At 39.1% G+C, this 15,496-nt stretch overlaps 1 long non-coding RNA gene across 1 annotated transcript in view; it reads left to right on the top strand.

Annotated features, from left to right (window-relative positions):
* Positions 1 to 15,496, top strand: part of LOC137645088 (uncharacterized) — a 139,990-nt gene that overhangs the window by 87,777 nt on the left and 36,717 nt on the right. The window lies entirely within an intron of this gene.

Below are 15,496 nucleotides of genomic sequence, written 5' to 3' on the forward strand. Positions count from 1 at the left end.
TTTCTCGTTGCCCTATTTTTACTTCGGTTGTCTTTTTGGAGATTTTTTTTCTGTATTTTATCACCTTTTTCTTCTCGTCATTTTCTCTTGAAATAATTTCAGTGGTATTTTTAAATTGGATTATATTTTGTTTCCTTTTAAATTGATTTCTATAGTATTCTTAAATTATTAAATATATATATATATATATATATACATATATATATATATATATATACATATATATATATATATATATATACTGTATATATATATATATATACTGTATATATATATATATATATATATATATTTCAATTAATTTCTATGGCATTCTTAATTAAATTATAATATATATTTCAATTAATTTCTATGGAATTCTTAAATTAGATCATATTTTATTTACATTTGCTTATATTTCATTTTTATGACGTCCTTAGATTTATTCCAGTTTATTTGTATTCTGAGTTTTCATCATATCTTACGCTTTGTCATTTTATTTCTATTCAAATTATATTTCATCTAAATTTTTCTATATTTCATAAATTTGCCTCTTGCCTCTTTCATTTAGGAAGATCTTCTCTCATTTAGACTTTATCTGTTTTCAATAATTATATCTTTCTTTATTTCATTTTTTTTTCTATCATCACATCACCCTCTCGTTCATAGCTTAATCTCCTTTGAACCCTTCTCCACTTTTATCAATCTTCACAACTGTCTTTATTCCTTTTGCATCTTTATTCACAGTTATCGCTTCTCTTCAATTTGTTACTTTCTTGTGCATGGCTTTATTTCCTTTAAAAGCTTCACTTTTTCTCCGACTACCTGTGAGCTATAAATAGATTAATAATGGGAATAACACTGAGAGACAGAAAAAAGAGTCACATGGATACGAGTGCAAACTAGAGGATATTCTAATATGTAACAACAAGAAATGGACATGGGAAGGAAATATAATAAGAATGACACATAATAGATGGACATTAATATTAACAGAATGGGTCCCTAGATATTGCAAACGAAGCAGGGGAAGGAAGAGAAGACGATGGATTGACGGGCTTATAAAATTTGCAAGCACAGACTGGTATAGAAAGACCATAAGTGGAAGGATATGTCTGAGGCCCATGTCCTGTAGTGGACTAGCAACAGCTGCTTCTATTGATGATGATGATGATCTTTCCTTGCAAACGAAGCAGGAGAAGGAAGAGAAGACGATGGATTGACGAGCTAAGAAAATTTGTTGGTATAGACTAGTATGGTACGACCATAAACAAACAGCAGTGGAAGGACATGTCTGAGGCCATTGTCCTGCAGTGGAATAGCAACGGCTGCTGCTGCTAATGATAATGATAATGATAATGATGATGATGATGACATTTGAACATATATTGCATTTGTATTCTCCACTCTGTTTGCCTCTCAGCCCTAATTATCAACCCACTGCCGCTCAAACCCTACTTCCACTAGCAGCCTAGCTGTTGCAAAACTCCAGAGATAATTTCGAGAGGCTGCATGCCTAGAGGGGACTATGATCTCAGGTGGATATATCAATGATTAAATCTTTAATTGGATAGTTCCCCTCCCCCACAGAACTATTTTTAAAGAACAGTACAAGTGAATGAAAAAAAAAAAAGAGTCGAAAATGGATAGCTAGGATAATTTCTTCCAGTAGGTAGGGGAGGGGAGAGAGAGAAGATTTGAACGAATGCAAACACCCTTATTTTTAAAAAAATGAAACCTGGGGGAGCCCTATTTTCAAAAAATGATAGAACCTTCGTCATCGTCTCCGTCGTCTTCGTGGTCTTCGTCTTCATCGTCTTCGTGTGCGTCGTCTTCGTCTGCGTCGTCTTTTTCAAGTAGGCAGAGGAAGGGACAGAGAGACGATATGAACGGATGCAAACACCCTTATTTTAAAAAAAAATGAAACCTGGGGAGCCCTATTTTCAAAAAAATGATAGAACCTTCGTCATCGTCTCCGTCGTCTTCGTGTTCTTCGTCTTCATTGTCTCCGTGTGCTTCGTCTTCGTCTGCGTCGTCTTTTTCAAGTAGGCAGAGGAAGGGACAGAGAGACGATATGAACGGATGCAAACACCCTTATTTTAAAAAAAATGAAACCTGGGGTAGCCCTATTTTCAAAAAATGATAGAACCTTCGTCATCGTCTCCGTCGTCTTCGTGGTCTTCGTCTTCATCGTCTTCGTGTACGTCGTCTTCGTCTGCGTCGTCTTTATCAAGTAGGCAGAGGAAGGGACAGAGAGACGATATGAACGGATGCAAACACCCTTATTTTTAAAAAACTGAGATCTGAGTGACCCTATAAAGAAAAAAAAAAAAAAAAAAAAAAAAAAAAAAAAAAAAAAAAAAAAAAAAAAAAAAAGAGTCTAAAATGGATAGCTAGGATAATTTCTTCCAGTAGGTAGGGGAGGGGATAGAGAGACGATTTGAACGAATGCAAAACACCCTTATTTTTTAAAAAATTAAACCTGGGGAGCCCTATTTTCAAAAAATGATAGAACCTTCGTCATCGTCTCCGTCGTCTTCGTGGTCTTCGTCTTCATCGTCTTCGTGTACGTCGTCTTCGTCTGCGTCGTCTTTTTCAAGTAGGCAGAGGAAGGGACAGAGAGACGATATGAACGGATGCAAACACCCTTATTTTTAAAAAATGAGATCTGAGTGACCCTATAAAGAAAAAAAAAAAAAAAAAAAAAAAAAAAAAAAAAAAAAAAAAAAAAAAAAAAAAAAAAAAAAAAAAAAAAAGTCGAAAATGGATAGCTAGGATAATTTCTTCCAGTAGGTAGAGGAGGGGACAGAGAGACGATTTGAATGAAGGCAAACACCCTTATTTTTAAAAAAATGAAACCTGGGGAGCCCTATTTTCAAAAAATGATAGAATCTTCGTCATCGTCTCCGTCGTCTTCTTGGTCTTCGTCTTCATCGTGTTCGTGTGCGTCGTCTTCGTCTGTGTCGTCTTTTTCAAGTAGGCAGAGGAAGGGACAGAGAGACGATATGAACGGATGCAAACACCCTTATTTTTAAAAAAATGAAACCTGGGGAGCCCTATTTTCAAAAAATGATAGAACCTTCGTCATCGTCTCCGTCATCTTCGTGGTCTTCGTCTTCATCGTCTTCGTGTGCGTCGTCTTCGTCTGCGTCGTCTTTTTCAAGTAGGCAGAGGAAGGGACAGAGAGGACGATATGAACGGATGCAAACACCCTTATTTTTAAAAAAAATAAAACCTGGGGAGCCCTATTTTCAAAAAATGATAGAACCTTCGTCATCGTCTCCGTCGTCTTCGTGTTCTTCGTCTTCATCGTCTCCGTGTGCGTCGTCTTCGTCTGCGTCGTCTTTTTCAAGTAGGCAGAGGAAGGGACAGAGAGACGATATGAACGGATGCAAACACCCTTATTTTAAAAAAAATGAAACCTGGGGAGCCCTATTTTCAAAAAATGATAGAACCTTCGTCATCGTCTCCGTCGTCTTCGTGGTCTTCGTCTTCATCGTCTTCGTGTACGTCGTCTTCGTCTGCGTCGTCTTTTTCAAGTAGGCAGAGGAAGGGACAGAGAGACGATATGAACGGATGCAAACACCCTTATTTTTAAAAAAATGAGATCTGAGTGACCCTATAAAGAAAAAAAAAAAAAAAAAAAAAAAAAAAAAAAAAAAAAAAAAAAAAAAAAAAAAAGTCGAAAATGGATAGCTAGGATAATTTCTTCCAGTAGGTAGGGGAGGGGACAGAGAGACGATTTGAATGAATGGCAAAACACCCTTATTTTAAAAAAAATGAAACCTGGGGAGCCCTATTTTCAAAAAATGATAGAATCTTCGTCATCGTCTCCGTCGTCTTCTTGGTCTTCGTCTTCATCGTGTTCGTGTGCGTCGTCTTCGTCTGTGTCGTCTTTTTCAAGTAGGCAGAGGAAGGGACAGAGAGACGATATGAACGGATGCAAACACCCTTATTTTTAAAAAATGAAACCTGGGGAGCCCTATTTTCAAAAAATGATAGAAACCTTCGTCATCGTCTCCGTCGTCTTCGTGGTCTTCGTCTTCAATCGTCTTCGTGTGCGTCGTCTTCGTCTGCGTCGTCTTTTTCAAGTAGGCAGAGGAAGGGACAGAGAGACGATATGAACGGATGCAAACACCCTTATTTTAAAAAAAATGAAACCTGGGGAGCCCTATTTTCAAAAAATGATAGAACCTTCGTCATCGTCTCCGTCGTCTTCGTGTTCTTCGTCTTCATCGTCTCCGTGTGCGTCGTCTTCGTCTGCGTCGTCCTTTTTCAAGTAGGCAGAGGAAGGGACAGAGAGACGATATGAACGGATGCAAACACCCTTATTTTAAAAAAAAAATGAAACCTGGGGAGCCCTATTTTCAAAAAATGATAGAACCTTCGTCATCGTCTCCGTCGTCTTCGTGGTCTTCGTCTTCATCGTCTTCGTGTGCGTCGTCTTTCGTCTGCGTCGTCTTTTTATAGTAGGCAGAGGAAGGGACAGAGAGACGATATGAAACGGATGCAAACACCCTTATTTTTAAAAAAATGAGATCTGAGTGACCCTATAAAGAAAAAAAAAAAAAAAAAAAAAAAAAAAAAAAAAAAAAAAAAAAAAAAAAAAAAAAAAAAAAAAAGAGTCTAAAATGGATAGCTAGGATAATTTCTTCCAGTAGGTAGGGGAGGGGACAGAGAGAAGATTTGAACGAATGCAAACACCCTTATTTTTAAAAAAAATGAAACCTGGGGAGCTCTATTTTCAAAAAATGATAGAACCTTCGTCATCGTCTCCGTCGTCTTCGTGTTCTTCGTCTTCATCGTCTCCGTGTGCGTCGTCTTCGTCTGCGTCGTCTTTTTCAAGTAGGCAGAGGAAGGGACAGAGAGACGATATGAACGGATGCAAACACCCTTATTTTAAAAAAAAATGAAAACCTGGGGAGCCCTATTTTCAAAAAATGATAGAACCTTCGTCATCGTCTCCGTCGTCTTCGTGGTCTTCGTCTTCATCGTCTTCGTGTACGTCGTCTTCGTCTGCGTCGTCTTTTTCAAGTAGGCAGAGGAAGGGACAGAGAGACGATATGAACGGATGCAAACACCCGTATTTTTAAAAAAATGAGATCTGAGTGACCCTATAAAGAAAAAAAAAAAAAAAAAAAAAAAAAAAAAAAAAAAAAAAAAAAAAAAAAAGTCGAAAATGGATAGCTAGGATAATTTCTTCCAGTAGGTAGGGGAGGGGACAGAGAGAAGATTTGAACGAATGCAAACACCCTTATTTTTAAAAAAATGAAACCTGGGGAGCCCTATTTTCAAAAAATGATAGAACCTTCGTCATCGTCTCCGTCGTCTTCGTGGTCTTCGTCTTCATCGTCTTCGTGTGCGTCGTCTTCGTCTGCGTCGTCTTTTTCAAGTAGGCAGAGGAAGGGACAGAGAGACGATATGAAACGGATGCAAACACCCTTATTTTAAAAAAAATGAAACCTGGGGAGCCCTATTTTCAAAAAATGATAGAACCTTCGTCATCGTCTCCGTCGTCTTCGTGGTCTTCGTCTTCATCGTCTTCGTGTACGTCGTCTTCGTCTGCGTCGTCTTTTTCAAGTAGGCAGAGGAAGGGACAGAGAGACGATATGAACGGATGCAAACACCCTTATTTTTAAAAAAATGAGATCTGAGTGACCCTATAAAGAAAAAAAAAAAAAAAAAAAAAAAAAAAAAAAAAAAAAAAAAAAAAAAAAAAAAAAAAGAGTCTAAAATTGGATAGCTAGGATAATTTCTTCCAGTAGGTAGGGGAGGGGACAGAGAGACGATTTGAACGAATGCAAACACCCTTATTTTTTAAAAAATTAAACCTGGGGAGCCCTATTTTCAAAAAATGATAGAACCTTCGTCATCGTCCTCCGTCGTCTTCGTGTTTCTTCGTCTTCATCGTCTCCGTGTGCGTCGTCTTCGTCTGCGTCGTCTTTTTCAAGTAGGCAGAGGGAAGGGACAGAGAGACGATATGAAACGGATGCAAACACCCTTATTTTAAAAAAAATGAAACCTGGGGAGCCCTATTTTCAAAAAAATGATAGAACCTTCGTCATCGTCTCCGTCGTCTTCGTGGTCTTCGTCTTCATCGTCTTCGTGTACGTCGTCTTCGTCTGCGTCGTCTTTTTCAAGTAGGCAGAGGAAGGGACAGAGAGACGATATGAACGGATGCAAACACCCTTATTTTTAAAAAAATGAGATCTGAGTGACCCTATAAAGAAAAAAAAAAAAAAAAAAAAAAAAAAAAAAAAAAAAAAAAAAAAAAGTCGAAAATGGATAGCTAGGATAATTTCTTCCAGTAGGTAGGGGAGGGGGACAGAGAGAAGATTTGAACGAATGCAAACACCCTTATTTTTTAAAAAAATGAAACCTGGGGAGCCCTATTTTCAAAAAATGATAGAACCTTCGTCATCGTCTCCGTCGTCTTCGTGGTCTTCGTCTTCATCGTCTTCGTGTGCGTCGTCTTCGTCTGCGTCGTCTTTTTCAAGTAGGCAGAGGAAGGGACAGAGAGACGATATGAACGGATGCAAACACCCTTATTTTAAAAAAAATGAAACCTGGGAGCCCTATTTTCAAAAAATGATAGAACCTTCGTCATCGTCTCCGTCGTCCTTCGTGTTCTTTCGTCTTCATTGTCTCCCGTGTGCTTCGTCTTCGTCTGCGTCGTCTTTTTCAAGTAGGCAGAGGAAGGGACAGAGAGACGATATGAACGGATGCAAACACCCTTATTTTAAAAAAAATGAAACCTGGGGAGCCCTATTTTCAAAAAATGATAGAACCTTCGTCATCGTCTCCGTCGTCTTCGTGGTCTTCGTCTTCATCGTCTTCGTGTACGTCGTCTTCGTCTGCGTCGTCTTTTTCAAGTAGGCAGAGGAAGGGACAGAGAGACGATATGAACGGATGCAAACACCCTTATTTTTAAAAAAATGAGATCTGAGTGACCCTATAAAGAAAAAAAAAAAAAAAAAAAAAAAAAAAAAAAAAAAAAAAAAAAAAAAAAAAAAAAAAAAAAAAGTCTAAAATGGATAGCTAGGATAATTTCTTCCAGTAGGTAGGGGAGGGGACAGAGAGACGATTTGAACGAATGCAAACACCCTTATTTTTTAAAAAATTAAACCTGGGGAGCCCTATTTTCAAAAAATGATAGAACCTTCGTCATCGTCTCCGTCGTCTTCGTGGTCTTCGTCTTCATCGTCTTCGTGTACGTCGTCTTCGTCTGCGTCGTCTTTTTCAAGTAGGCAGAGGAAGGGACAGAGAGACGATATGAACGGATGCAAACACCCTTATTTTTAAAAAAATGAGATCTGAGTGACCCTATAAAGAAAGAAAAAAAAAAAAAAAAAAAAAAAAAAAAAAAAGAGTCTAAAATGGATAGCTAGGATAATTTCTTCCAGTAGGTAGGGGAGGGGACAGAGAGAAGATTTGAACGAATGCAAAACACCCTTATTTTTAAAAAAATGAAACCTGGGGAGCTCTATTTTCAAAAAATGATAGAACCTTCGTCATCGTCTCCGTCGTCTTCGTGTTCTTCGTCTTCATCGTCTCCGTGTGCGTCGTCTTCGTCTGCGTCGTCTTTTTCAAGTAGGCAGAGGAAGGGACAGAGAGACGATATGAACGGATGCAAACACCCTTATTTTAAAAAAAATGAAACCTGGGGAGCCCTATTTTCAAAAAATGATAGAACCTTCGTCATCGTCTCCGTCGTCTTCGTGGTCTTCGTCTTCATCGTCTTCGTGTACGTCGTCTTCGTCTGCGTCGTCTTTTTCAAGTAGGCAGAGGAAGGGACAGAGAGAGACGATATGAACGGATGCAAACACCCTTATTTTTAAAAAAATGAGATCTGAGTGACCCTATAAAGAAAAAAAAAAAAAAAAAAAAAAAAAAAAAAAAAAAAAAAAAAAGAGTCTAAAATGGATAGCTAGGATAATTTCTTCCAGTAGGTAGGGGAGGGGACAGAGAGAAGATTTGAACGAATGCAAACACCCTTATTTTTAAAAAAATGAAACCTGGGGAGCCCTATTTTCAAAAAAATGATAGAACCTTCGTCATCGTCTCCGTCGTCTTCGTGGTCATTCGTCTTCATCGTCTTCGTGTGCGTCGTCTTCGTCTGCGTCGTCTTTTTCAAGTAGGCAGAGGAAGGGACAGAGAGACGATATGAACGGATGCAAACACCCTTATTTTAAAAAAAATGAAACCTGGGGAGCCCTATTTTCAAAAAATGATAGAACCTTCGTCATCGTCTCCGTCGTCTTCGTGTTCTTCGTCTTCATTGTCTCCGTGTGCTTCGTCTTCGTCTGCGTCGTCTTTTTCAAGTAGGCAGAGGAAGGGACAGAGAGACGATATGAACGGATTGCAAAACACCCTTATTTTAAAAAAAATGAAACCTGGGGAGCCCTATTTTCAAAAAATGATAGAACCTTCGTCATCGTCTCCGTCGTCTTCGTGGTCCTTCGTCTTCATCGTCTTCGTGTACGTCGTCTTCGTCTGCGTCGTCTTTTTCAAGTAGGCAGAGGAAGGGACAGAGAGACGATATGAACGGATGCAAACACCCTTATTTTTAAAAAAATGAGATCTGAGTGACCCTATAAAGAAAAAAAAAAAAAAAAAAAAAAAAAAAAAAAAAAAAAAAAAAAAAAAAAAAAAAAAAAGAGTCGAAAATGGATAGCTAGGATAATTTCTTCCAGTAGGTAGGGGAGGGGACAGAGAGAAGATTTGAACGAATGCAAACACCCTTATTTTAAAGAAAAATGAAACCTGGGGAGCCCTATTTTCAAAAAATGATAGAACCTTCGTCATCGTCTCCGTCGTCTTCGTGGTCCTTCGTCTTCATCGTCTTCGTGTACGTCGTCTTCGTCTGCGTCGTCTTTTTCAAGTAGGCAGAGGAAGGGACAGAGAGGACGATATGAACGGATGCAAACACCCTTATTTTTAAAAAAATGAAACCTGGGGAGCCCTATTTTCAAAAAATGATAGAACCTTCGTCATCGTCTCCGTCGTCTTCGTGGTCTTCGTCTTCATCGTCTTCGTGTACGTCGTCTTCGTCTGCGTCGTCTTTTTCAAGTAGGCAGAGGAAGGGACAGAGAGACGATATGAACGGATGCAAAACACCCTTATTTTTAAAAAAAATGAGATCTGAGTGACCCTATAAAGAAAAAAAAAAAAAAAAAAAAAAAAAAAAAAAAAAAAAAAAAAAAAAAAAAAGTCGAAAATGGATAGCTAGGATAATTTCTTCCAGTAGGTAGAGGAGGGGACAGAGAGACGATTTGAATGAAGGCAAACACCCTTATTTTTAAAAAAATGAAACCTGGGGAGCCCTATTTTCAAAAAATGATAGAATCTTCGTCATCGTCTCCGTCGTCTTCTTGGTCTTCGTCTTCATCGTGTTCGTGTGCGTCGTCTTCGTCTGTGTCGTCTTTTTCAAGTAGGCAGAGGAAGGGACAGAGAGACGATATGAACGGATGCAAACACCCTTATTTTTAAAAAAATGAAACCTGGGGAGCCCTATTTTCAAAAAATGATAGAACCTTCGTCATCGTCTCCGTCATCTTCGTGGTCTTCGTCTTCATCGTCTTCGTGTGCGTCGTCTTCGTCTGCGTCGTCTTTTTCAAGTAGGCAGAGGAAGGGACAGAGAGACGATATGAACGGATGCAAACACCCTTATTTTAAAAAAAATAAAACCTGGGGAGCCCTATTTTCAAAAAATGATAGAACCTTCGTCATCGTCTCCGTCGTCTTCGTGTTCTTCGTCTTCATCGTCTCCGTGTGCGTCGTCTTCGTCTGCGTCGTCTTTTTCAAGTAGGCAGAGGAAGGGACAGAGAGACGATATGAACGGATGCAAACACCCTTATTTTAAAAAAAAATGAAACCTGGGGAGCCCTATTTTCAAAAAATGATAGAACCTTCGTCATCGTCTCCGTCGTCTTCGTGGTCTTCGTCTTCATCGTCTTCGTGTACGTCGTCTTCGTCTGCGTCGTCTTTTTCAAGTAGGCAGAGGAAGGGACAGAGAGACGATATGAACGGATGCAAACACCCTTATTTTTAAAAAAATGAGATCTGAGTGACCCTATAAAGAAAAAAAAAAAAAAAAAAAAAAAAAAAAAAAAAAAAAAAAAAAAAAAAAAAAAAAAAAGTCGAAAATGGATAGCTAGGATAATTTCTTCCAGTAGGTAGGGGAGGGGACAGAGAGACGATTTGAATGAATGCAAACACCCTTATTTTAAAAAAAATGAAACCTGGGGAGCCCTATTTTCAAAAAATGATAGAATCTTCGTCATCGTCTCCGTCGTCTTCTTGGTCTTCGTCTTCATCGTGTTCGTGTGCGTCGTCTTCGTCTGTGTCGTCTTTTTCAAGTAGGCAGAGGAAGGGACAGAGAGACGATATGAACGGATGCAAACACCCTTATTTTTAAAAAAATGAAACCTGGGGAGCCCTATTTTCAAAAAATGATAGAACCTTCGTCATCGTCTCCGTCGTCTTCGTGGTCTTCGTCTTCATCGTCTTCGTGTGCGTCGTCTTCGTCTGCGTCGTCTTTTTCAAGTAGGCAGAGGAAGGGGACAGAGAGACGATATGAACGGATGCAAACACCCTTATTTTAAAAAAAATGAAACCTGGGGAGCCCTATTTTCAAAAAATGATAGAACCTTCGTCATCGTCTCCGTCGTCTTCGTGTTCTTCGTCTTCATCGTCTCCGTGTGCGTCGTCTTCGTCTGCGTCGTCTTTTTCAAGTAGGCAGAGGAAGGACAGAGAGACGATATGAAACGGATGCAAACACCCTTATTTTAAAAAAAAAATGAAACCTGGGGAGCCCTATTTTCAAAAAATGATAGAACCTTCGTCATCGTCTCCGTCGTCTTCGTGGTCTTCGTCTTCATCGTCTTCGTGTGCGTCGTCTTCGTCTGCGTCGTCTTTTTATAGTAGGCAGAGGAAGGGACAGAGAGACGATATGAAACGGATGCAAACACCCTTATTTTTAAAAAAAATGAGATCTGAGTGACCCTATAAAGAAAAAAAAAAAAAAAAAAAAAAAAAAAAAAAAAAAAAAAAAAAAAAAAAAAAAAAAAAAAAAAAGGCGAAAATGGATAGCTAGGATAATTTCTTCCAGTAGGTAGGGGAGGGGACAGAGAGAAGATTTGAACGAATGCAAACACCCTTATTTTTAAAAAAATGAAACCTGGGGAGCCCTATTTTCAAAAAATGATAGAACCTTCGTCATCGTCTCCGTCGTCTTCGTGGTCTTCGTCTTCATCGTCTTCGTGTACGTCGTCTTCGTCTGCGTCGTCTTTTTCAAGTAGGCAGAGGAAGGGACAGAGAGACGATATGAACGGATGCAAACACCCTTATTTTTAAAAAAATGAGATCTGAGTGACCCTATAAAGAAAAAAAAAAAAAAAAAAAAAAAAAAAAAAAAAAAAAAAAAAAAAAAAAAAAAAAAAAAGAGTCTAAAATGGATAGCTAGGATAATTTCTTCCAGTAGGTAGGGGAGGGGACAGAGAGACGATTTGAACGAATGCAAACACCCTTATTTTTTAAAAAATTAAACCTGGGGAGCCCTATTTTCAAAAAAATGATAGAACCTTCGTCATCGTCTCCGTCGTCTTCGTGGTCTTCGTCTTCATCGTCTTCGTGTACGTCGTCTTCGTCTGCGTCGTCTTTTTCAAGTAGGCAGAGGAAGGGACAGAGAGACGATATGAACGGATGCAAACACCCTTATTTTTAAAAAAATGAGATCTGAGTGACCCTATAAAGAAAGAAAAAAAAAAAAAAAAAAAAAAAAAAAAAAAAGAGTCGAAAATGGATAGCTAGGATAATTTCTTCCAGTAGGTAGGGGAGGGGAGAGAGAGAAGATTTGAACGAATGCAAACACCCTTATTTTTAAAAAAATGAAACCTGGGGAGCCCTATTTTCAAAAAATGATAGAACCTTCGTCATCGTCTCCGTCGTCTTCGTGGTCTTCGTCTTCATCGTCTTCGTGTGCGTCGTCTTCGTCTGCGTCGTCTTTTTCAAGTAGGCAGAGGAAGGGACAGAGAGGACGATATGAACGGATGCAAACACCCTTATTTTTAAAAAAAATGAGATCTGAGTGACCCTATAAAGAAAAAAAAAAAAAAAAAAAAAAAAAAAAAAAAAAAAAAAAAAAAAAAAAAAAAAAAAAAAAAAAGAGTCTAAAATGGATAGCTAGGATAATTTCTTCCAGTAGGTAGGGGAGGGGACAGAGAGAAGATTTGAACGAATGCAAACACCCTTATTTTTAAAAAAATGAAACCTGGGGAGCTCTATTTTCAAAAAATGATAGAACCTTCGTCATCGTCTCCGTCGTCTTCGTGTTCTTCGTCTTCATCGTCTCCGTGTGCGTCGTCTTCGTCTGCGTCGTCTTTTTCAAGTAGGCAGAGGAAGGGACAGAGAGACCGATATGAACGGATTGCAAACACCCTTATTTTAAAAAAAATGAAACCTGGGGAGCCCTATTTTCAAAAAATGATAGAACCTTCGTCATCGTCCTCCGTCGTCTTCGTGGTCTTCGTCTTCATCGTCTTCGTGTACGTCGTCTTCGTCTGCGTCGTCTTTTTCAAGTAGGCAGAGGAAGGGGACAGAGAGACGATATGAACGGATGCAAACACCCTTATTTTTAAAAAAATGAGATCTGAGTGACCCTATAAAGAAAAAAAAAAAAAAAAAAAAAAAAAAAAAAAAAAAAGAGTCTAAAATGGATAGCTAGGATAATTTCTTCCAGTAGGTAGGGGAGGGGACAGAGAGAAGATTTGAACGAATGCAAACACCCCTTATTTTTAAAAAAATGAAACCTGGGGAGCCCTATTTTCAAAAAATGATAGAACCTTCGTCATCGTCTCCGTCGTCTTCGTGGTCTTCGTCTTCATCGTCTTCGTGTGCGTCGTCTTCGTCTGCGTCGTCTTTTTCAAGTAGGCAGAGGAAGGGACAGAGAGACGATATGAAACGGATGCAAACACCCTTATTTTAAAAAAAATGAAACCTGGGGAGCCCTATTTTCAAAAAATGATAGAACCTTCGTCATCGTCTCCGTCGTCTTCGTGTTCTTCGTCTTCATTGTCTCCGTGTGCTTCGTCTTCGTCTGCGTCGTCTTTTTCAAGTAGGCAGAGGAAGGGACAGAGAGGACGATATGAACGGATGCAAACACCCCTTATTTTAAAAAAAAATGAAACCTGGGGAGCCCTATTTTCAAAAAATGATAGAACCTTCGTCATCGTCTCCGTCGTCTTCGTGGTCTTCGTCTTCATCGTCTTCGTGTACGTCGTCTTCGTCTGCGTCGTCTTTTTCAAGTAGGCAGAGGAAGGGACAGAGAGACGATATGAACGGATGCAAACACCCTTATTTTTAAAAAAATGAGATCTGAGTGACCCTATAAAGAAAAAAAAAAAAAAAAAAAAAAAAAAAAAAAAAAAAAAAAAAAAAAAAGAGTCGAAAATGGATAGCTAGGATAATTTCTTCCAGTAGGTAGGGGAGGGGACAGAGAGAAGATTTGAACGAATGCAAAACACCCTTATTTTAAAAAAAATGAAACCTGGGGAGCCCTATTTTCAAAAAATGATAGAACCTTCGTCATCGTCTCCGTCGTCTTCGTGGTCTTCGTCTTCATCGTCTTCGTGTACGTCGTCTTCGTCTGCGTCGTCTTTTTCAAGTAGGCAGAGGAAGGGACAGAGAGGCGATATGAACGGATGCAAACACCCTTATTTTTAAAAAAATGAAACCTGGGGAGCCCTATTTTCAAAAAATGATAGAACCCTTCGTCATCGTCTCCGTCGTCTTCGTGGTCTTCGTCTTCATCGTCTTCGTGTACGTCGTCTTCGTCTGCGTCGTCTTTTTCAAGTAGGCAGAGGAAGGGACAGAGAGACGATATGAACGGATGCAAACACCCTTATTTTTAAAAAAATGAGATCTGAGTGACCCTATAAAGAAAAAAAAAAAAAAAAAAAAAAAAAAAAAAAAAAAAAAAAAAAAAAAAAAAAAAAAGTCGAAAATGGATAGCTAGGATAATTTCTTCCAGTAGGTAGAGGAGGGGACAGAGAGACGATTTGAATGAAGCAAACACCCTTATTTTTAAAAAAATGAAACCTGGGGAGCCCTATTTTCAAAAAATGATAGAATCTTCGTCATCGTCTCCGTCGTCTTCTTGGTCTTCGTCTTCATCGTGTTCGTGTGCGTCGTCTTCGTCTGTGTCGTCTTTTTCAAGTAGGCAGAGGAAGGGACAGAGAGACGATATGAACGGATGCAAACACCCTTATTTTTAAAAAAATGAAACCTGGGGAGCCCTATTTTCAAAAAATGATAGAACCTTTCGTCATCGTCTCCGTCATCTTCGTGGTCTTCGTCTTCATCGTCTTCGTGTGCGTCGTCTTCGTCTGCGTCGTCTTTTTCAAGTAGGCAGAGGAAGGGACAGAGAGACGATATGAACGGATGCAAACACCCTTATTTTAAAAAAAAATAAAACCTGGGGAGCCCTATTTTCAAAAAATGATAGAACCTTCGTCATCGTCTCCGTCGTCTTCGTGTTCTTCGTCTTCCATCGTCTCCGTGTGCGTCGTCTTCGTCTGCGTCGTCTTTTTCAAGTAGGCAGAGGAAGGGACAGAGAGAACGATATGAACGGATGCAAACACCCTTATTTTAAAAAAAATGAAACCTGGGGAGCCCTATTTTCAAAAAATGATAGAACCTTCGTCATCGTCTCCGTCGTCTTCGTGGTCTTCGTCTTCATCGTCTTCGTGTACGTCGTCTTCGTCTGCGTCGTCTTTTTCAAGTAGGCAGAGGAAGGGACAGAGAGACGATATGAACGGATGCAAACACCCTTATTTTTAAAAAAATGAGATCTGAGTGACCCTATAAAGAAAAAAAAAAAAAAAAAAAAAAAAAAAAAAAAAAAAAAAAAAAAAAAAAAAAAAAAAAAAAAAAAAAAAAAAAGTCGAAAATGGATAGCTAGGATAATTTCTTCCAGTAGGTAGGGGAGGGGACAGAGAGACGATTTGAATGAATGCAAACACCCTTATTTTAAAAAAAATGAAACCTGGGGAGCCCTATTTTCAAAAAATGATAGAATCTTCGTCATCGTCTCCGTCGTCTTCTTGGTCTTCGTCTTCATCGTGTTCGTGTGCGTCGTCTTCGTCTGTGTCGTCTTTTTCAAGTAGGCAGAGGAAGGGACAGAGAGACGATATGAACGGATGCAAACACCCTTATTTTTAAAAAAAATGAAACCTGGGGAGCCCTATTTTCAAAAAATGATAGAACCTTCGTCATCGTCTCCGTCGTCTTCGTGGTCTTCGTCTTCATCGTCTTCGTGTGCGTCGTCTTCGTCTGCGTCGGTCTTTTTCAAGTAGGCAGAGGAAGGGACAGAGAGACGATATGAACGGATGCAAACACCCTTATTTTAAAAAAAATTGAAACCTGGGGAGCCCTATTTTCAAAAAATGATAGAACCTTCGTCATCGTCTCCGTCGTCTTCGTGTTCTTCGTCTTCATCGTCTCCGTGTGCGTCGTCTTC

Source organism: Palaemon carinicauda, chromosome 8, assembly GCF_036898095.1.
Source record: "Palaemon carinicauda isolate YSFRI2023 chromosome 8, ASM3689809v2, whole genome shotgun sequence".
Lineage (NCBI taxonomy): Eukaryota > Metazoa > Arthropoda > Malacostraca > Decapoda > Palaemonidae > Palaemon > Palaemon carinicauda.